Here is a 23,785-nt window from a genome sequence, read left to right as displayed (position 1 = left end):
TTTGGAATTGTTCTTAACCAGGGATCTTTTATTTTATGGTATCAAAAATGTTTGCTCTTAAAGGAGGTCTGAGAGAATCATGTAGAGTGTTTTCTTTACTCTGGGAAGTGCATGGTAATTCTAGAGGGCCACTCTAACACCCATGCTGACTGGGCCTGGGGATGCCCACAGTGTTTGTTTTGAGTCAATCCTTGAGTCAACATGGTGGTGCTTTCCTCAAAGGAACAAATTGCTACTCCGCACACTGGCTGTCCTTCCAGCCTCGTTCTGGCCACAGAGACCATTTGTTCTTAATCCTCAAACAACTGCGAGTCACTTAACTGTAGACGCAGTTGTACTTCCAAAGCTCACATGTGTGTGGGCGCCAGGCATGTGGACTTCTTCCACGTGGTTCGCATATATGTGGGCAGAACTGTGCCAAGGTGACTGAAAGGAACATTCTCCAGAAGCACGTCCTGACAGTTGGTCAGCAGCTTTTCTGAATCAGAACCCCCAAACATCCATCTCTCCCCGAGACAGTGTTTCAAGGAGCACAGCCATGGGAAGACTCTGGGAGGTAGGGTGTGTTTCGCATTGGGAGGTTTGGGTGTTGTGTGTCAAAATTAGATCAATTTTTTTATTGTATTGAAGAGAATTGGCAATCATTTTCAAGCTATTACTAAGAGATGTGGACATTTCTTTAGGCATGAAGTTTGTGCCTAATAAATTTGTTGCTCTTTTCCATGCATTCCCAGGAAGTTAAGGACCTTTGTGATCTGATTTGGGGTATTTAGTAAATATGAAAGGTGACAAGAAGCATCTCTTGAGAAAAATGCCCTTTCCTATTAAATATTGTAATAGGTACAGTTTTATTTTGGTATACACACTTTACAAAAATATGCCCACACCTAGGAATATAGACAGTACCAGGAAGAATAGACCACCCCTGACCTAATCAGCTTAGAGTCTATAGAGGCAGAAGGAATCCAGGTACCAAGGTATGTCACGTGAGCTGTGGGGGCCTAGAGGGCACATGCTTGCTCCTGTGGTCATTCCCTGGTGGGTGAGCCCCTGCCGCTGTGCACCCAGACTAAAAGGGCAAGAGTGAGCAGGATGCTCACCCTCAGGGAGCTCCTACGTGCGAGACGAAAGTCTTCTGTCTGAAGTGCATGGCTGTGTACGAGGAAAACCAGACAGCGCCTGGAGGTCGAGGCGGGCACGCCATGAATGGTGGGATCATTTTGTCCCTTCTAGCGGACGTGTCTCATAAAGAAGATGTTGGAGCTGGCTGTGCTTTGCAGAAAGGTGGAAACCTTTAAGGGGTGTCAGAGAACTCTGGAAGAAGCCACAGAGGCCCAGAGCATGATTTCTCCGGCTTCTGAGGAGCAGGGGCAGCTGAAACCACGCAGGCTCACTGTGGGCACCTCTGACACCCCATGATGAGGAGGAGTACAGGCCTGCAGCAGCTGCTCATGGCCGGCCGGGGCGCCCTGGGGAAGCCGGGACACCCACATCTGGCAGCACTGCACACAGCTGTGCTCCTCCCTGCTCCCAGGCTCATCTTCTGGAAGCGTCAGTTCCGTAAGGCACAGCCACACACCCCGAAGGCTGTCTACCTGGTTCTTCATTAAGTGTCTCATGCGGTTAGGAGAACGGTAGCTGAACGTCTGCTCTGCTGCCCAGTTTCTGGGGTGAATGCTTGTGCATATGACCATCACACCTAGACAGGACTTGCTTCGTGGCTGATCTGTTCCCATGACTGAAAGGAAGGCACTGAGTATGCTCCCGCTGTGTGACTGGAGTCTGTGGTGCTGTGAGGAATGCTGGACAGCTGAGGTAGCTCTTGTCTAGCCAATCTGGGAGCCTGGGAGCCTTCCCCTGGGCTAGGTGTGGGGGTGGAAACCCAGCGATGGACAGAGGAAGCACCAACATGAGGTAGAGAGTGCGTTATGTTTTGGTGGCCCGATGTCAAGGGTTACTCACACATCCTTCAGGATTCTTACTGTTCCTCACATTAAGAAGTGTCTCTGCATGCAGGCTCAGTACTGGCCATTTCCTTCCTGATTCGTCCGTAGGTGATTTGAGAATGACAAAAACCTACTGTAAGCATTGTTTACAGGCCAAAGTGTGCACACCAGGAGTGCGGCTCTGCCCGCAATGATGGGGCGCTTGCTCACTCTCACTCAGAGCCTTGTAATCTTTCTGGTCAGTTTCTCCTCAGAAAACGTTCTGACACCAAAATAGGAGCCCGCCACAGAAACTCGAGTACCACGGACAGAACAAACGTGGCCCGTGGCCCTCCATCAGCCTACACACGTGCACTTCTCTTCATGCTTTGGCCATCAGTTTCTTCATCCTTAAAATAGGCATCACACCATATTATAAACGGGTTCTGAGGAATGAATGGCATGTGAGGCGACTGAATAAAGCATCCGTTCTCTCTTCTCCTGCTGCTCCACTGACAAAAAATTGGGATTATCTGATTCCATGATTATTATAAAGCACCCAGGCTGCCAGTACCACGGGCGTCTGTGAGGGAGCAAAACCCAAAACTGTGCAGGTGTTTCGTGTAATTGTTAGCAGCATCACCCTGCCGCCTTCTTTGCAGAGACTGTGACTAAGAAAGATGCTAAATAAGGTTGTTTACTGCAGTCATCTGAGCAAGCAAGGCCTCATCTCCCCGGGATCAGGGAGCAAGCAGGACAGAGATTTCCACCCAGTGAAGATCTCAAACACAGGGTAGAAAAGCTGCTGCTGCCTGGCCAGATGTGAGCGCAGTGGACACTGCCCGGTCATTTACACTGCCCGCTTTTGAGTTTCCCTGGTAGGTAGAGGCTGGCAATTGCACTCACAAGTTTCTGATTTTAAGTGTGGTCCAGCACTTCCCTGGGTGAGTCGTACCGATGGATGATTATTACCTTTTGAAATGTGGGTACAGTGGATAAAATAAGCATCACAGGCATTCAATGTCAGGTGTGGTGACAGGCCAGTAGCCCTGGCACTGGCAGCCGAGCTTTGTGGCAAGTTGAGGCCAATGTGGACTGCATAGTGAGTCCATGCCCTGCCTCAAGAATCTTTTCAGAATAAATAAATAGGGGCTGAAGAGATGGCTCAGGGGTTAGGGGAGCTTAGGCTCTTTTACAAGACCTGAGTTCAGTTCCCTGCACCCACACTAGGCAGCCCACAGTGACTGTAGCTCCAGCTCCAGATTTCAGTGCCTTCTTTTGCTCTCTCTTTCTCTCTCTCTCTCTCTCTCTCTCTCTCTCTCTCTCTCTCTCTCTCTCTCTCTCTCACACACACACACACACACACACACACACACATACACACACACACACACACACACACACACACACACACACACACACACACACTGAATGGTCCTAATGGGTCAGAGGAAATGACTTGAATCTTTTATAAACAGTCTGTGGTCTAAGGATTGGTGGTGTTAGGTTGGTCGCTGAAGGAGTAAGTCCTTGAAGAGTTTTGTAGGGTGCCCTGATGGGGTGTTCCTTCATCAGTGGTCTAAAGGTGACCTCCGTTGGTGGCTTGGCTCATGTCTCCCTTCTCTGTGTATCTGAGAGTCATTGGAAGGAGGGAGAGAAAGATGAGGAAATAATGACACAGACAGCAGGCCTCTGTGCAGAGGGATTTGAACCACATGCCCAGAGTAGGAAGCTGCTCTGTCAACATGACCCCTGCCATGTGTGGCAGCTGACATTTAAAGTCATTAAAATTGAGTCATCTAGTGCCACTAGCCACAATTGCAAATGCCCAGTGATGTATGTGGCCACTTGCCACAGAGTTAAGTAGAGTTAAGTAGTTCTACAGGTGCATTGGAGAGCAAGCAGGGAAGTCGTCCATTGGGAAGCTGGTGCTAAGGTACAGGGAGAGCGGGCAGGCTGGGAGCAGGGGACCATGAGATGGCAGGTGGTCACGGGGATGTGAGGTACAGGGGAGAGGACAGGCTGGGAGCAGGGGACCGTGAGATGGCAGGTGGTCACGGGGATGCCAATGAGGGTGTGGAGGATAAGGGAGCAGTGGCGTCAGGGAAGGAAGGCCTGATGGGAATGGAAGCAGGTGCCTGGCTAACATAGGGCTGTTGAGGGAGGGCAGGAAGGGACATTCTCGAGGAGAGGCAGCCAGCTTGTTTCAGATTTGAGCCATTAGGACCTTTCAGAAGAAATGTCCCCTGAGCTCTGTGGACGAGGGCAAGCTGCTGATACTGACTTGGGAGGTGGTGCCACAAAGTGGTCCCTGAAGCCTATGGATAGACAACAGGGGCGTGTGGAGCTGAACTCAGAGGACAAATACTGGCCACAAGACTGAAAATAGAGAGGCAGCTGAGAAGGGACTGGGGATAGTGCTGATGAAATAATAGAAAAAGTGAGATGACCCGAGTGTGTCCCACGGCAAGTGATGGCCGTGGGACAGAGGCTGAAGAAAGGACAGCTAACACAGTCTGAAGAAATGTCCAGTGGCTATGACAATCAGAAAGGGTTGTGGAGAGCAGTTTGAATTGACTTATTTTCTCTCCCGAGGTTCCCAGCAATTCTATCAAAAGCCACAGGGCAAATGGGGGTAAGAGTTAACTCTACTCAAGGCCAGCCTGGTCTGCAGAGCGAGTTCCAAGATGGCCAAGGATACACAGAGAAACCTTGACTTGAAAAGCAAAACAAAACAAAAAACAAACAAGTTAAGTCTAAATCAAATCCAAAGTGTTGTTGAGAAAAATGTAACAGTTGCCTTAATAAATACAAACAGAAGGTGTGGTCCCGCCATCTGATGCGACCTGTAGACATGGGCATTTGAATGTATTCTAGAACACACAAAAATTAGGTTTGTGAGGCTAAGAATTCCTGATAGCTTAAAAAACTGCCTTGTGAAGGACTCGCTAATTCTACACCTTGACTGCATGCGAATGTGAACAGGGAAGGGCTGCATGTTGTAATGTTTGTGTGTGTGCGTGTGGGAATGACACAGCCTTACATTAGAGGCAACCGTGGCAACCAGAGCTGATCTTGTGTCCTACGTTGGGATCCCAGACCTGACCTGTTCCTCACCCGTCACTCTTACAGCACAATTTAATAGCAAGGACATTGAACTTAGGATTGTATCTCCCAATCTTTCATGCCTGGTCTTGGTTCCCAGAGGCCCACTCCTTAAGCAGGTTTTGTTGTCATTTGTTTAAGATGTTACTGGCTTCTAGGAAATCTGCATAGTCCCTTATCAGAGATGTGATCAACAAATATTTTCTCACATTCCATATTTTGTTGTTTTGTTTGCATATCAAAGTCTTCCTTCTCTTCTAAACTTGTGACAAAGCAGTAGTTGGCTACATTTACTCCTTAGCTGGAAAAAGTTAAAGCTGTGTCTGAATGCAGTTTCGTAAAGGGGGCGTTGTGGTTCTGAAGTCTGCCGCTCCTCTCTGCCTCACTGACAGTGGATGCTGCCAGGGTATTGCCACTGTTCACAGCTAGGTTGGTTTGTTCCTATGACACAGAGTCTGGCCCTTAGACCAACCTTGAACTCATGCTTCTCCTCCATGGGTTTGAACACTTCCTGTAGTCACTGGGAAACAGTGCGGCCATGTCTTCATTAAGACAGAAGCAACATGCTCTTTTCCACCAGACGGTAACACTTGTGCACAGGGACAGCTTTCTGGAAAAACCTAAACCTTGGTGGCTGGTCCCAAGAGGGCCCTGACCCTAGATCTAATATCAACTGTACACACATACCTCTCTCTCCCTAATCTGAAGTCTGTCTAAGAGAGATTTGGGGAAACAGTCACATTGTTTGAGACCTGTGTCAATAAATCCCCTCTCTTTATGCAGCCTAAATCTCTCCTGTTACAGTGTAATAATGACTACCCAATACCTGGGTTTTCTGTAGTGCCTTTCTGACTGTCCTATCATTAAATCTATTCAAAGTCACCTGATGGGAAGAAGAGCAAACATTACTGTTTACTTGCCCATCTTAATTCTTTTTTCTATAAAGACAGAATAATGGTAATATTTACTCAGAATATTTTCTTTAATCCTTTTTAGAGAGAAAGGAATTGTGATGGGGTGATCAGGGTACATTTTCAAAGGTTTGTGCCTGAGGCAGGGATACAGGACAGTCATGCCTGAAAAGATGTCACCTGATGGTAGCAGACCCAGCCACCACCTCCTGAGGTCCACTGTCTCTGGCAGATCAGGTCTGTCTGGACCTGTAGACCACAGCAGAGCCAGTGCACACAGGCCACACTAGAAGCCCCCACCCCTGTGGAATGCTTGGCAGCTGCCACGTTGAAATTCTTCGAGCACACCTGAAGTGAGAGGCTGCATGGTCTCACTGTGCGCTGGGCCCACGAGTCTTGCCTTCTGTGCCAGGGGATCGGGGAGGAGTGTGGAGAACAAATTTGCACCATGTGTTGCGGTGTGCAGGTGTGCCCAAGGACAGTTCTTGGAGACAAGCATAGGTGGAGGAGGTCAGGAATGTCATTATCAGAGCCACTTGTGTGTGTGTGTGTGTGTGTGTGTGTGTGTGTGTGTGTGTGTGTGTTGTGTACATACACGTTTGTGTGAGCATATGCATGTGTATGTGTGTGTATAGAGATCGGAGGTTGATATTGACTGTCTGTCTTTCTCAATTACTCTCCACCTTGTTTTTTGAGACTTTGATATGGGTGCTGGGCCTGCAGGTCCAGGTCCTCACGCTTACACAGCGTTATTGTTTGGATCTTTTTTTCAGAGTTTTGTAAATATGATACAAACACACACACACACACACACACACACACACACACACACACACACACACACACACACACGGAGGAAGGGTGAAATACAAGAATACTAAGCCAAGCTATGCCTGCAGGTCCTGGGTCTCCAGTCTCTCGGAAAGGAAAGGAACAGCCATCTTGCTCTCCAGCATTCTGATGCTGTCAGGCCCTGGCCAATGGGACGTGCCTCTTATTGCTTTAGATTCTCTTTTAATCAGAGGCCAAAGTAAGATTCCAATAGCCTGATACAAACTCAACCTAACGTTCAAGTTGGAAACGTAGAAGCAGGAGTTGGTTTAGATTTTTAGTCCGCTCAGTGTAGTATACATCTGCAAGAAAGATCTAGGAAATATTGAAAACAAAATTAGGGAAAGTTCATACTTCTATATACAGTAACATGCCAATGCATTCCGAGCACAAGCCTCTCATTAGACTCCCTTGGTTCGGCAATGTTCTAATTATCCCTTTATCTTTAAGCTCCACTTCTTTCCCATTGTGTCATTTTTCTTTGTGTTTTTCACGTGTACAATAGACCTTATTCACAAGAAGGCGGAGCCATGGGCTAGAACAAGGCTTGAAATACAAGGAAACTTAAACAGGATGGAAATTAAATAAATTTAAGTACCAGAAAAGTAGGGGAAATGAGTCCCTCTTGCTCATCACAGTCCTCCAAATAACAGACTTGGAGGCATTAGTATTCACCACTGACCAGAGATAGAGGAGTTCTTATAAAATTGGTAGTGAAAAACTAATCGGAACATAAGTGCTAGTAGATGGGCAGCAGCACAGAGCTTACAGAAATGCCCTTGCCTTTGGGAGGGTGCTGGGGCCGCCTCTTCTCACCCCAGGGGCTGTGCAGAGACCTGCCTGGGTTGCAGGGGGGTGCTCTTAGTCTCAGGGGTACAGGGGCCTTATCCTGATCTAGAGCTCCAGCTTTGGCCCACCTCACAGGGGTCCCCAACCTGGAATTGCAGGCAGAGCTCACATAAGGTCCAACATCTGTCCATCTCAGTTAGGGTTTCTATAGCTACAATGAAACACCGTGATCAAATCATGACCAAATGGAAGGAAAGGTTTACTTGGCTATGTTCCCACAACACTGCTAATCATCGAAGGAAGTCAGGACAGGAACTCAAACACAGCAGGAACCTGGAGACAGGACCCGATGCAGAGGCCATGGAGAAGTGCTGCTAACTATCTTGCTCTCGTGGGCTTGGTCAGCCTGCTTTCTTATAGAACCCAGGACCACCAGCCCAGGGATGGCACCACCCACCGTGGTCTGAGCCCTCCCCCATTGATCACTAAATGAGAAAATGCCTTACAGCTGGATCTCATGGAGGCCTTTCCTCAGCTGAGGCTCCTTCCTTTCTGAGGACTCTGGCTTGTGTCTGGTTGTCACAGAACCAGCCAGTGCAGTCCCTGAGTGCCTCCTTTGTGTCTGTCTGAGACACCGAGTATGCAAACTTTTGACCCAAAATGCCTTTGAGCCCTCAGGACTCTCCAAAACTCAGGCTGGAAGAGAGCCTGTCGAGGCTTCCAGGGCAGTAGCCTTCTGATAGGAATCCATGAAAGAGCGTAGCAGAGCCCTCTTTAAGGTTAGATTTGCTTTGGGAATAGAAACAAGTCAAATGCCATCAAGTTGTTGTGGGAGGCAGTCTTTTTAGCTTTGTCACATTTTGCTGAGGTGGAACCAACCACAAAGAGCAGAGCCACAAGGTCCTATCAAGTCACCTGTGCATACCGCACACCCTGCTCACCTGCACTGGGAAGCGGGGAGTGGGTTTGGACCCTGGTTCTTGATTTGAAGGGTTTTGTTTGTTTGTCTGTTTGTTTCTTTGGCTTTTTTCTCATACCATATATTTGATTGTATTCTTTCCCCACCTTCCTACCCATCCAACTTCATGTTCTTTCGCTCTCTCAGAAATCCCTCCCCCGCAAAAGACAAGAATTACCAAACAGAACAGAGCACACACACAAAACCATGGAGTCCGTTTGTGTTGGTGAGCTGCTTCTAAGCATGGGGCCTGCCCTAGAGTGTGGTTGCTATAGCCAGGGCCACTCCATTGGAGAAAACTGATTTTCCCTCTCCCGGCTGCTATCAGTTGTAAAGAGCTTCTTGGTTGGGGGTGGGGCTTTGTGCCCGCCTCCCCTTCTCCATTCTGGGGTTGTGGCTGGCTTAAGTTTGTGCAGGTCCTGTGCACGCTGTCACAGTCTCTGTGAGTCCATATGTGCATCAGCCTGGTTGTGTCTGGAAGACACTGTCTCCTTGGAGTCCTCCACCCTTCTGCCTCTTTCTGCCTCCTCTTCCACAGATCCATGAGCCTTAAAAGGAGAGGTTTGATGAAGACATTCCACTTATGGCTGAGTGCTCCAAAAGTTTCTCACTCTCTACACATTGTCCAATTGTGGGTCTCTGTGTTAATGGCCATCTCCTATAAGTAGAATCTTCTCTTATGAGGTTGAGCAATTCACTGCTTTTTGAGTATAGCAATATGGCATTAGGAGTCATTCTACTGCTTTGTTCTTTTAGCAGAATAATAGTGTATGTTTTCCTCTAGGGCCCATGACCTATCTAGCTTCAGGTTCTTGCCCACTTTACCAGTGTCAGGTGTGGATTCCATCTCATGGAGTGCGCCACAAATCCAACTGAAATAGTGGCTGGCTGCTCCTGTAATGTTTGTGTAAATATTGCACCAGTGTATCTTGCAGGCACCTCTCTACTGTAGGCCCCAGGGTTCATAGCTGGGTGATGTTGATGGTTACTTTTCTCCCCTGGTAGCATGCGGGGTACCTTTCAACACCATGAACGCTAGTTGGTAAGGGTGAAGCTTTTCATTGGACATCAGCTTGATATCTCCATGGTTAATGACGTAAATGATGTCTTCAGCAATAGGGCCTTACCATAAGGTTGTAGAGGACAACCAATAGCCTTGGCAATAGCCTGTGATGTTTGGGGTTCAGTCCATGGGACCCCTTGGTCAATCACTCAACAAGATGTACCTATTCCTGTTGCTGGGGTTTTGACTTGGTGCCAAAAGATGTCAGCTGGGGCATCGTCTCCCCTAATATGTGGTAACTGCATTTCAGTTCCTTTCACATATGTATGTATTTTAGGAAGCTCCTACAGTCGTAGATTGTCTCACGGTCTTTAGTGTTAGCTGTCCCTCTCAAGGTCCCTCCTTTGCCCATTTCATCCTAGCTTCGTCCTCCTGCTTGCCCTCTCTGTCCTAACACCATGTTCTCTTTCCCTTTCCTGGAGACTGTCTCCTCTCCCTGGTCCCCACTGCTCTCCCTCTTCTGTGGTTCTTCTAAATGAAGCACACGCACTTAAAACTTAGACGCTAACATCCACATGAAAGAGAAAACATGCAGCGTTTGTATTTCTGTGTCTAGTACCTCACTGAGATTGTTTTTAACTCCATCCACTTATCCTCAAATTTCATGATTTTGTTTTTCTTAATAGCTGAATAATATTCCATTGCATAAATGTGCCATATTGTCCTTATCCTCTTGTTTCTTGTTTTGGTTTTTTTAAGTGATTTTTATATTGTGGCAGAATGCATTGCATGTTATTTTAAGTGGCATTAATGCAGTGCCAGCAAGTTCCTTCATACAATTGTGCAGTTACCCCCATCCTTATCCCCAGACAGAAACTTCCCATTCTGCCTCCTTTCCACCCAGGCAAACACAATTGTGCCTCTGTCTTATGAATTTCACTATTCTGTGTTTGTTGTATAAGTGAAATTATACAGTATTTTCCCTCATATATAGCTTTCTTCACGAGTGTAATATCCTTGAGGTTCTCCCATGCTGTGACATGTACCAAAGTCTCATTCTTCTTTAAAGCTGAATAATTGTGTTTGTGTGTGTGCATGAATCATTTTCTTATCAATTTATCTCTATTTATCTATTTATTTTAGATTATTGCCTGCTCTCAGCTAGTATGAATAACGGTGCTGTAAGCACACACACATGCTTCTCTGTTATTTTGGGGGGAGACTCATAGTAGATGCTGGATTGTATGGGAATTCTCTCTAACTTCTTGAGAAGTTGTCAAACTGTCTTCCTAGTGCACAAAGGTTCTGGTCTCTCTATATCATTGTAAAACGTTATTTCTCCTCTGCTTTGGGATAGCAGGCATTCTCCTTGGTGTGGATGTAAGAGTGCCTTGGCTCTCATCTCTCCACTCACCAGAAATGTTGAACAGCTCTTCCTGTGTTAAAGAGCATTTGACTTCCGAGAATGACTCTGGGTTCTTGGCCCATTTTAAAAATCACTTTGGTTATTGTTCAGCTGTGGAAGTTTTTGTTAATATAGTCTAGGTATTAGCCACTTATCAGATACACAATTTTAAAATGTTTTATCTCCTTCTGTGGGGTCCTTATGACTTTCTTGGTGATTTCTTTGATGCCTGGCTTTTAGTTTTGATGTAGTGCATTTTGCTTTTCATAGTTGTTGCCTATGGTTTTGGTTTCAGATCCAAGAATAAACCTGTTTGATTTTGAATGAAGGCCAAGTGCCTTACATAATCTCAGTGGAGCACTTTCCAGTGTTCGCAGGTCTATTTATGGAACACTGAGACTAAATAGTAACTAGCCATTTGTGGCCAGTAAACCTGTTGGTATTTTTGAAGTTGATTCTGTGTCTTTTGTCTCAACCCCCATCATTAAAGCTGGCTGAGTCTGGCTTTGCTGCCAGAGATGGAACCAGGGCTCTGCACATTGGAGGATGCCCCTCCCCCCCGCCCCGTACTGAACTACATCCCTAGACCCACATGACTAAGCTTTGCACTTGGAATGTAATGCTTCCAGCTTCCTCCCAGTGCGCAGGCACAGGCTGAGTCCTAATCAGCTGTGCTTCCTCTCGTCAGCGGATAACGTTTGGAAAACAAGAGCAATGAGAGTGATCTGGAAAGCACACAGGGCGTCTTCAGCCAGGCTGACTCTCTTCAGCGCCTCACCACTGAGGCAGTGTGTAGTGTCCCCACCACAGGCCTCTGAGAAGCTGCAGGACACAGGGAGGAATGCCCTCAGCCTGCCACAAGAATGACTCAGTTAGTAGGAAAAAGGCACAGAGTCCAACAGCCTTGGCATCAGAGCCAGCCGTGAGCCATGAGACACACTGTGACCTTGCCAGACTTGGGTGCCATCCTTACAGCCTGTCCAGCCCTCGAGAAGCATGCTGGACCTCTGTGGCTCTTCCGAGGTCTCAGGAGATGTTCATGTAGAATGAGAGGTCGCTACCCAAGTCTTTGACTCCTGAAAGTGCAGGACTCTTGCTGCTGATGGTAATTGTGTCTCTCCCGGAGCAGCTGATGGGAATCAATACAGAGGCAGCAGACGGGAGCGCCGGGCCATTTGTTCTCAGGGAAGGCTGATGTGCTGGTGGCAGACAGAGCAGCGGTTGTGTACCCCTCACTGTGGCTCCTGCACCAGCCTCCATCCACACTAAAGAGCCAGGGGTCTCAGACTCCCATGTCAGGGCATGTACATGACATCATGTACTGTCCAGTATACACATACTGAATAGGAATCCCAGGGAAGGAAGGAAGAAAGAGGAAGGAAGGGAGGGAGGGAGGGAGGAAGGGGGGAGGGGAGAAGGGAGGAAGGGGGGAGGGGAGAAGGGAGGGAGAGAGGGAGGGAGGAAGGAAGGAAGGAAGGAAGGAAGGAAGGAAGGAACGAACGAACGAACGAACGAACGAACGAACGAACGAACGAACGAACGAACAAACGAACGAACGAACGAACTATCAGTTACTAGGCTTGGCATTGTATAAACCAGAGCTACCAAATGAGGATGATCATCATTTGTGTTACTAAGACATGGGAGTTTGATGCATGCTGGCCGGGCAGCATTTGTTTTAATCCAGTTGTCCAACATGTGAATCCTCCGTGGCCTTCACCCCATCTAAGAGGGGAGGGGCCGACTTCCTTAGCTCCTCACTTTGGTAACTGGTTTTTCCAGTAGCGATGGCATCCTGCGTCACAGCTCCACTACCCTGCCCACCTGCTAAGGACAAGCATCTGTGGGTGCTGCCCTCAAGGCCACTGAACCACAAGCTGTGGCAGGCCAGGTTTAGAGACGGCCACTGAAGGCAGAAGCTGAGACTGGAAGCAAATGGCTCGAGTTCTCCCTGCCTGAGACGGGGCAGCTATTTCCATTCCCGTGCAGGTGCTGTACAGGTGCCTACTTTAGCTAGCGCCTTTACGTTGCAGCTGAGCCTCAGGGACACCCCACCTCTGGGCCACAGCAGCACAGCAGGGACAATGAGGGTGAGAGAGGTCGAGGCCGACACCCCTGTCCCCCACACAGTAAGAATCCTTTGCTTAGCCTGTGACTGCCTAGCCTGTCCCACACGCTGGCCCGCAGTCCTCACAAAGCCCCTGTCCCTCTCTGCAGGTAAGTGTAAACAGAGGCCCTAGGTTCCTATCTGTGGGACAAGAAAGAGCAAGGTGGAAAAGCCGCCTGGGTTAGCAGACATGGTTAGTGAGTAGTGTCTGGAACACCTGTCCTCAGGGCACCTGTGAGGCAAGGGACAAGTCTGTAGCATCTTCATGCTGGTATGATCCCTCGGCATCTCCAGGCCATGCTTAGCGCTTGCAGACACATTTATGTAGGTGGTATGATTGGGACAAAGGCAGCAAGAAGGCACAGGGCCATTCCCGTCAATAGCTCATAGACATGTCACCGCTGCCTGCAGCCTCATGCTCAGAAATTGGCAGACAGACTCTTATCTCTTCCCCCAGCAGCATGGCTGCCTCCTGTGCAGACATGACCCTTTGCTGTGCTAGCTCCACCGGGCAGTCTGTATCTGGAGTTGGGAGTCAGCTAACCTTTTCGGATAGTATTGAACCCCCATAAATGTTTTCCCCTGCTGGCCACATACTTCAGCTCTCCTTCCTCCAGGTCCCTTGCCAGGGCCAGCTCTCTGAGAGGCGTCTTTGTCCTGCCTTCCTAAAGCAGCACCACCTCCCATTCTTCTTCCTCAGCGGGCACAAGACCTGATCTCCTGTGTGAGTTTCCACTCTGGAGCAGACACAGAGGGTGTGGGCAATGTGTGCTCAGCACGGGTCCCCAGCACTGGGCAGAGCAGACACCCTGCTTAAGAAATGGGAAAGGCATGGCTACAAAGCGTAGTTGTCCCAGTGGTGGCTTGTGTTGTCTAGAACTTAGATGTTGTCTTAGTTAAGGTTTCTATTGCTGGGAAGAGACACCATGAACACAGCAACTCTTATAAAGGAAAACATTTAATTGGAGCTCACTTACAGTTCAGAGATTCAGTCCATTATCATCATGGCGACGTACAGGCAGACATGGTGCTGGTACATCTTGATCAGAAGGCAACCAGAAATGGTCTGAGTGTCACACTGAGTGAAGCTTAAGAGACCTCCAAGCCCACCACGACAGTGACACACTTCCTCCAACAAGGCCACACCTCCTAATAATGCCACTCCCTATGAGATTATGGGAGTCGATTACATTCAAACTACCACAAGTGTAGATGTAACCAACTGTCTTATTAAATAAGAAACAGAACCAATGCAAAGAAGAAAGCCAAGAGATCAGAGCTAAGAGCCTTACCGCCTGCTGCAGCTAGCCTCTTCAGCCAAGAGACCTCTCTGAAAGAGAGCTACTTCCTGTGTGTTTGTCTTTATATAGTCTTTCTGTTCTGCCTTCTCATTGGTTGTAAACCCAAACACATGACTGCCTCATCACTGCCTGTCTGTACAGCCCTCCAGGTCTTCTATGGTATTGAGATTAAAGGCGTGTGTCTCCAATGCTGGCTGTATCCTTGAACACACAGATCTACCTAGCTCTGCCTTCCAAGTGCTGGGATTAAAGGCGTGCGCCAACCACCGCCACGCTCTTGCTATAGCTCTAATAGCTCTGACCCCCAGGCAACTTTATTTATTAACATACCATTAAAATCACATTTCAGTACAAATAAAATACCACCATATTTCCCCTTTTCTATTTTAATAAAAAGAAAAAAAGCAAAAGGTTATAACTAACAAAAGAAAAACTATATACAAAAGTACAATAACTATATACAATATATACAAGTAATAAATACCTAAACAATGTCTAGTCCATTTGTATTTGACAAATTCAGAGAAAATAATTTCATTATCTATCCTATTTTGGTAAGTCCAAAATATATCTAATTCACTTTCTATCATAATTAATCTTCAACTATAACTAACAAATCTTCAATTATAACTAACTAATCTTCAACTCCCTCAGAGACCCAAGAAGGAAATAATATTAGCTAACAAAAATAGAAACAGGAAGTGCATGCAAGCAACTCCCCAAAAATTTGTGAGTTGACAGAAACACCCAGCAGCCTGGACAGTCACCTGAGGTTTCTCCACAGTGTTGGGGCATCATCTTCAGCCTATAGGCTTAGTGTATCTGACAGACTCATTTGTGAAGTAGGATGTACACAAGGTCAACAGTTCAACCTCACATTGGGTGAGAGCCGTCCATGTATCAGAAACACCTGAATTCCACTAGTGTCATGTCATGATTCAGGATTTTAAATTCTGGAAATTGTTGACAGTTTTTTAATTCAGCTGTCCATTCTTCTTGGCTGCGTATATATGGCTTCATCTCAGCATCCCATTCTTCTCCACATCCCTCTATTAAATGCCAGTCTACTATTGAGAGGCGTGACCTTAGTTACTCTTCAAGAATAACTGTTTCAGCTGCTGTTCCATTGCACATCAGAAGCCATCGGCCCACTGCCTGTTCAGCTGCCTTCGAAGAAAAGGGCACTGTACCTTTTCCTGATTGCGAAGACCACTTCAGGGATGGTGCCATATTGTCCTGGCCTCAGTAGATGCCTTTTGATAAAGCCATAACCACACTTGTTTTGGCAAGAATCAGTAGTCCTTTGTTTCATGTTCTGTCTGTCCATTTTGTCCTGTTGATTCGAGGATACTTTGTTGTCCAGTGGCTAACTTTTGCCACAATGAAATTTAACTCCATATGCAGTTTCTTCAATGCCCATATTTTCTCTGAAGTAGATTGGTACTGCCAGAAACTGACATGTCTCAAAAAAGAAAAATTTTCTAAGTTATTAAAACATTTTAAATGCCATATTCTGTAGATCTCTGAAGGGTTTGAAGATGACCTGTCTATCTAAAATATATCTGCTCAATCTTGAAAACATACCTAATATTACTACAAGTTCTATTGTAATGTCTAACTACTAACTTTCATTTCTTTACATCCTAATAGTTGGTAATAATAACATTCAAGGATCAAAAAATTGCATTACATTGTTAAATGAACGGTATAAGTACAATTAGAAATATACATATAGCATTTTCTAACAATATCAATTTCAATATATATAATTTGTATACAATATAAAACAATCCAATCGAATGTAAAGTATTTACATTTTTATTTTATTTTCTTTTTTTTTAAACAAGAACCTTAAATCTAATCTCCTTTGCTTAGCCTTTTTCCTAACCCTTGACAACAACTTGTATCCAACCCCCCTAAAAAATGAAAATTATCCCAGACCCAAAACCCATTAAAAAGACCAAAAAACCACCCGCCCCACACCACCTCTTTGGGAATGTGGGCGTCGTATTCTTAAAATTGTTTCCTGTGGGTATGGGCGAAGGTATCTTTATCCTGAAAAGAAAAATTTTAATTTTTCTAGTTAATTGTTTTCTAGTTAATTGTCAAATTCTAGGAAAGGTAACTATATCCTTCATTATTATCCAGTCTGTGTATAATGCCAAAGTTCAGGGTTTATCTCAAGTCCTTATTCAAGTAGTCTTTGAGACGGAATCATCTCAGCTAGTTCTCTCAAAATTGCTCTGAGCACCTTGTAGTTCAAGGCTAATCTGTAGATGATGTTTGTCAGCTTAGTGATATTATTATTATTGTCCACATGGAATTGTTATTGTGGGGCCCCATCTTCTTCCTGGAGACTTCAGTTGATGTTAGGCCTGGCCGTCATTTCCTGCAGAAAACTGATAAGAGACTCAAACACAAAGACATATATATGCAGCTAATTGAAGCCTTTTTTCTAGAATTAGTTAGTACTCTATCTGACCATTCATATCTTAGCAAAGTTTAAAATGTATATATATATATATATATATCTATATATATTAATCTTGTAAATTTTGATATAAAATTTATACTTTAAGAAAAGTTTAAAGAATCAGAATAGAATCAAAGAGTTGAGATTAGTAATAGAATAGTCCCTTAATTAATTTGGCTTTTCTCCTGTCCCATAGCAGAAGATGGCTCTTTTCTTCTGGCATGATACAGGGAGTTTGCATTTTCCTTTTAACAACATGCTTGAGTTTAAAGAAGGAGAGAGCCATTCTCCAACTCGAAAGTCAGCTTTAAATTTTAATTGAACTGGGACTATTAGAAGACCAATGGTTTAAATCTTTAGAGAAAAGCAGAAACAAACATTTAGGAAGACATAAAATTTTTTATATGGTATACCCATATGCCATTTCACTCTGTTTCCTGGGATAGATGATTTGTCCCTTTTCTTCAGTTGTCTCATTTGTCCGGTGTTCTTCAGATTCCTTAACCTTTATTCTCCTGTATAGTTTAAAATTTTAAGACATTTTTTATTATTCTTAAAATTTAAGACATTTAAGATACGGTCATTGTGCCTTGTCCAGTATATTTCAGCACATGCATATAGCCAGTCATGACCAGAGTAGGGTGACAAGCATGTTTATCACCTCGGACATACACCATCTCATTGTGTTGGGGACACTCAGAATCCTTTCACCAGCTGTTTCGAGAATATTCATCCCAGTCTCACACAGTTTTCTGTTCTGTGCTGTAGAACAATGGCTACTCCTATCTAGCCGCCCCCCCCCCAGACCCTTTAATTAGCCTCGTATCCTGCCTTCATCACTCCTCCTCCTCCACACCACTCCCAGGCTCTGTTCTCGTCTCTTTAAAATCAACTTTAGCTCCTACATATAAGTGAAAGCATATGCATGACCAATGTCCCTAATGCGTTTTCTAGTTCCATCCACATCACAGCCAACAAGTTCATTTTTAGTGGCTAAATATTATTTCATTGCGGATATTACTATGTTTTCTTTTTTGTATCGTGTGTGTGGGGGGGTGTCCATGTGAACACAATGTGTACACTGTCCACCTTGATGTTTTTCTTTTGAAGCAAGACCTCTCACTAGCCTGGACCTCACCACATAAGCCAGCCTAGCTGGCCAGTGAACCAAGGCCCACCTGTGTCCCCTCTCAGTGCAGGGACAAGCACGCACCACCATGCCCTGAGTTTACACAGGTTCTGGCGATAGAGCTTGGTCCTCACACTCGCAGAGCAAGCAACTTGTCCCTGCTGCCTTTCCGTCCCTTGTGCCGCCTCTGTTTGCGGGCGGACAAAGACGTTGGCTAGAGTGCACATGCTACACCAGGGGTCTCTTTGATGTGCTCATTTCAGCTCATTCACATGTTCCCAGTAGGGAGACAGCTGGACCAATGGTAGTTCTAGTTCCAATTTTTGAGGACCCTCCATCATAAACCACTTGACTGTAGATATATGGACTATTTTTTCATAGTCTTTTGTTGACGTGGTCTGTGTGGTGGTTTTTAAGCCAGGATCATGTGTGGGTTACTATCTCTTCATACTGTGTCCTGAAGTCAGGTAATGTCTCTAGCTTCCATGTTTTTAATTAGGGCTGCTAATTTGGGGTCTTTTGTATTTCCATACATATTTCAGGATTTGTTTTTCTGTTCTGTGAAGGCTGCCATTGATATTTGAGTAGGAATAGCATTGATCATGTAGGATGCTTTAGGGAATATGGGGAATTTAGTGATATTAATTTTTCCAATTTGAGAACATAGGATGTATTTCCATTTCTCTGTGTCCACTTCAATGTCATTCATCATTATTTCAGAATTTTAATTCTAGACATCATCATGTTTCAGTAAATTATTTGCAAATTTGTTTGTTTCGGTTACTGTGAAGGGGACTGTGTTCTTGATTTCTTCTTTGACAATTTCCTTTCCATACACATAAAAACTACTGACTTGTGTGCTGATTTGACATCCTGTAGACTTAGTGAAGGAAGTCCTTAGCTCTAGCACTTCACTGTGTGTGGGGTCACTAGCTGTATTTATATACTTACAACTGTGGTGTCTCTACACAGGGACAAATTCATTCCCTCCTTTCCTACTTGGGTGCCCTTAATTCCTTTCTCATATTGTTCTAATACTATATTCAGTAGGATAACAGGGTGCCGGATAGATGGTCCTAGATTGAATAGGACCTCTGAGAGTGAACATTTTTGTCTTGTTCCTGATCTCGGAGGAAAAGATTTCCGTTCCATTTCTGTGGTGTATGTTCTTACTGTTCATGTCTGATTTGGGTCTTTCTTTCTTTTTTTTTTTTTACATGGCTTGTCTACCCAGTTGGTCAGTTTATCTTTGGATTTTTAGACAGGTTCTTGTTATGCAATCTTGACCTTGAACTCACAGAGATGCTCCTGTCTCACAGGAGCTGGGGTTGCAGGCATGCACCAGCACACCAGTTCCTTTCGTTCACTTATAAAGTCTCCATTGTGTGTCCTTCTACCTGTTACATCATTAGGTTATCTCAGATATTCATTTCTTTAATACAGGTACTTACCCCTCTACCTCTTGGTATTGCCCTTACTACAACCCATGTTCTATTTCAAGAATTTTTCAAGATATTTGAAATATTCAAATATTTCATTCATATCAAGAAATTTTAATATCTTCCCCTTGACTGGTTATTGGTCATTCAAAATAATGTTTAATGTGCAGATACACCTTCTAAAGTTCTGGTCATCAATTTTTATTTTCATAACATCGTGGTAAAAGGATGCATGCCATAATTTATTTGTTTTTAACTCATTGAGACTTTTGAGGCCTAGAATAATCTGTCCTAGAAAATGTCCTCTGCAGCTGCTGCAGGAATGCTCTGGAGACATCTTAGTCCCATTTGGCCTGTAATAGGGTTTAATTGCAAGGTTTTTAGATGGTTTTCAATCTGGACAGTCTAATGATGAAAGTGGGGTTTAAGGTCCCCCAGATGTTATCATGTCAGGTTGTATCCCACATTTTTGATTGTATAATGTTGGCATTATGCAACTATGTATTCTAGTTTGGGTATGTGTATTTGTATAAAAGTTATCACCTAATACTGAGTTGATCTCTTTATCATTATATAGTGACTTTATCTCTCTTTGGCCGTGTGTGTGCGTGCGTGCGTGCGTGCGTGCGTGCGTGCGTGCGTGCGTGCGTGTGTGTGTGTGTGTGTGTGTGTGCTGAGGCAGAAGTCAGAGGAAGAAGCACAGCAGATGTCCTGCTCTTTAGTCCTCAGCTTTCCCACCTCAGACAGGGTCTCTGACTGAATCTAGAGGTAGGTCAAAACCAGCCAGCCACAGTGACCCTCTGCTCTCCACCCTTGACAACTCTGGGGGTCTCCCTCACAACTCTGGGGTTACAGGCATGCATGTGGCCACACACGTTTTTAGGTGGGGATTTGAACTCATGCCTTCATGCTTGCTCAGTAAGAGTTCTTACCCATTGAGCCATCTCCTCAGATCCCTCCTTTAACATTTTTTTTTTAATTTAAAGTCTTTCTGTCTGGTTGTATCTGTCATCTGACTTCTGTTTTCTGTGCATTCCACCTCTTCCAGTTCCTTTACTTCCAATCTGAGCACACGCCTGCCAGCGAAGTGAGCTGCTTCTTTGTGTCTAGTACCCGGACACACACAAAAGCACTCAATGTGTATATTTTACTTGGGAAACAAGTCACTAACATTCATGATTACCACTGATAACTGAAGATGTGCACCTGTAATTGTTAACTTCTCCCATGTTTTATGTCTCTTCTGTCCTTCACTGCTTGTCTCTATGAGTTTCTACATCAGTATACCTTATTATTGCCTTGCGTTTCTGTTGTGTCTGCTGCATGGCGTAGTCTTGCATTTTTACGTCTGGCCAGTGTGATGCTCACGTTCCTTGTAGGGATGCTCCGCTGCTCTGTGGTGATGAATCACCTCAGTTTTTTGTGTGTTGAAAAATCTTTCTCCCCTATTTTTTAATAGTAGTTTTTCTGAGTATAATAGTTTAGTTGCCAATTTTTTTCTTTTAGAACTTTAAATACACCATCCCATTTTCTTCTAATGTACACGGTTTCTTTCAAACAGTCCGTTTCTCGGATTCCCTCACAAGTGCCCTTTTCTCATTCTTTGTCTCATACTCAATGTTGTTCTATACAACATTGATCAATCACCCTGTAACCATTCCCCTTCCAATATCTACTAATCAACATTCTATTTTCAGTTCAAGCTTTTCAACTTCCCCATGACAAAATGTTTGCCTTTTGTGTCTGGCTAATTTCCTGAATGTCATCCTGCCCCACTTCTTCTGCAACAGACAGGACTTCGTTGCCTGTGGCCGAGCAGCACTGCATTCTGTAGAGATGCACATTTTCTTTACCGATCTTCTGCCAGTGGGCACGCAGGTCGATTCTGTGGCTTTGCTGTTGTGAATAGCATCGTAATAAACATGGACTCTCTCTCTAATCTGCCGATCTCACTTCCCATAAGTTAACTGACCATATGGTAGACTTCTTTCTTAAGGGAACAGCCATGTTTTTCTCCATAATGTGTGTACTAACTTAAACTCCCCTTAACAGTACGAGAGTTGATTTTTCTACTTCTTTGTCAGCATTTTTCTCAGTAGTAATTCTAGGCTTTATGAACTGATTTCTCGTTGTTGTAGTGACTTGTAAATCCCTGGTGGCTGAAGTAGGTTATGCTCGTTTGTTTGGTTGGTTTTGGTCATCAATTTTAAGGTTGGCTTTTTTAACATATTCTGCACCCTCAGTTAGGTGAATAAGTAAATATTTTCTCCATTTTGTAGGCTGTCTCTTCATGCTGTTAATTGTCTCTCTGTACAGAATATTTTAGTTTGATATGACCTTACTCATCATATTTTGGGTTTACTTCTTTCTCTATTTGGGCTCCTAATGAGAAAATCATGGCCCACGTCCTGTGCTGTCTCCCCCATGTTTTCTTCAAGTACATTAAGTATTGCATTTCTCCCTTTGTTTTGGTTTCGGTTTGTTTTGAGACAGGGTTTCTCTGTGTAGTCCTGGCTGTTCTGGAACTCACTCTGTAGACCAGGCTGGCCTCAAACTCATAGAAATCTTCCTGTCTCTTCTTCCCAACTGCTGGGATTAAAGGTGTGTGCCACCACCACTCAGCTTACATTTAGGTTTTTGATCCATCTTGACTGGACTTCTGTACATGAAAGAGATGGGGTCAAGTTTCCACCTTCTCCCTCTGGATAACCAGTCTTCCCAGCAGCACTTTCTCCACTGTATTGTTTATTTAAAAACAAATAAAAAACTTTTGTAAAAAACCAGTTGGATCCCTTTTTTCTTCCTTTGGTTTCTATGGAATATTTTATTACAACTTTCTGCTGTCCTGGCTGCTCTGAATCTTTTAGTCCATTTCATTCTAGTGTATTGGGTTACTGCACTGATAATGTTTGAACCTTTCAATCTGTTTTGTGGATCTGCCATTTTAGTGGGATTTGTACTTGACACAGTAGTTCCTCTCCTCCACTTGAGAGAAGAGCCAAGGGAGAAGCACAAGGCCCCACCAAGGCAGAGGGAACCACGGTGGCAGTGGTGGGGAGGGTGGCACAGGAACTGCATTGGCATCTGTCTTCATTCTCAGCACTAGATAAAACCCTCAAGTGGGGCCACACCCGTCTAAAGGGTAAAGCTGTTCTTGAGGACAGTGCCATCCACTCCTGTGTCACAACACCCAGAAAGACTTGGGTCACTTTGCTTAGCCAGTTTTAGGGCCTCAGATGGAATATATAGTGGCTTGTGAATATACAGAGCTGTCTACATTCAGAGTAGGCAAGTCTTAAGATGGCTGCTGGCTGTAACGCCCTGGCTTATTATGAGTGAGTAAATTCTTTTTCCAAAGCAAAGCTGTAGATGTAACCAACCATCTTATTAAATAAGAAACACAGAACCAATGTAAAAGAGAAAGCCAAGAGGTCAGAGCTCAGAGCTAAAATCTCACCCTTCCTCCTGCAGTGGTCCTACCTCTCTGAAAGAGAGCTACTTCCTGTGTGTATGTCTTTTCATAGTCTTTTTGTTCTGCCTTCTCATTGGTTGTAAACCCAAACACTTGACTGCCTCGTCACTGTCTGTATGTACAGCCCCCCAGGTCTTAAAGGCGTATGTCTCCAATGCTGGCTGTATCCCTGACCACACAGAGATCTACCTAGCTCTTCTACCAAGTGCTGGGATTAAAGGTGTGCGCCACCACCACCTTTGCTATGGCTCTTGCTATGGCTCTAATAGCTCTGACCCCCAGGCAACTTTATTTATTAACATACAATCAAAATCACATTTCAGTACAATTAGAATACCACCACACAAAGCCACTGAGACATCTCTGGTTAGTTACCCAGGTTGACAGCAGGCCATCAGAATGGTGACATCAGTTTCTGGGATGACAGGTATCACACTAATAAAGTTTACTGGGATGTTTCCCTCACCACGGCAGAGAGGAATGACCCCTGTTCCTGCAAAGTGCACACTTCGGGATATTGTGCCCTCCTCCAGTGCTGTCCCAGATTTCTGAACCCCAAGAGCTCCCACATGCTCCATGGCCACTCACCTCACAGTGCAGGCAGTTGCTACTTCCTCTGGGGAGGAAGCCAGCCAATGCCTTCCATCACCGCCAGCTGTTTTGAATGCACTCGACTGCCCCACACGTCCCTGATGCTGGTTGTACTTACTTCTTGAAACTGCATGGGTTTACCCAAGATTTAGGAAGTTTTGAGCACTATTTAGTTGTGTATGTTTTGTGTGTTTTCTCCCATCTGGTATTTGTTCTGGAGCTCCAGTAATGTAAAATCTGCTAAGTTAACAGACTCTCATAAGTCTTCATGACATTCTTCATTTCCTTTTCAACTGAGATGTGTAAAAGGATCTGCTTTCAATTCTGAATTCTTCTGTCTCATCAA

At 44.9% G+C, this 23,785-nt stretch overlaps 1 protein-coding gene across 11 annotated transcripts in view; it reads left to right on the top strand.

The window, feature by feature from the left end:
- Positions 1–23,785, top strand: part of Nr3c2 (nuclear receptor subfamily 3 group C member 2) — a 331,912-nt gene that overhangs the window by 304,535 nt on the left and 3,592 nt on the right. The window lies entirely within an intron of this gene.

The sequence above is a fragment of the Peromyscus maniculatus genome, chromosome 5, assembly GCF_049852395.1.
Source record: "Peromyscus maniculatus bairdii isolate BWxNUB_F1_BW_parent chromosome 5, HU_Pman_BW_mat_3.1, whole genome shotgun sequence".
Classification (NCBI taxonomy): domain Eukaryota; kingdom Metazoa; phylum Chordata; class Mammalia; order Rodentia; family Cricetidae; genus Peromyscus; species Peromyscus maniculatus.
Note: the sequence above shows the minus strand (reverse complement) of the source record. Positions and strands in the feature narration are given on the sequence as shown.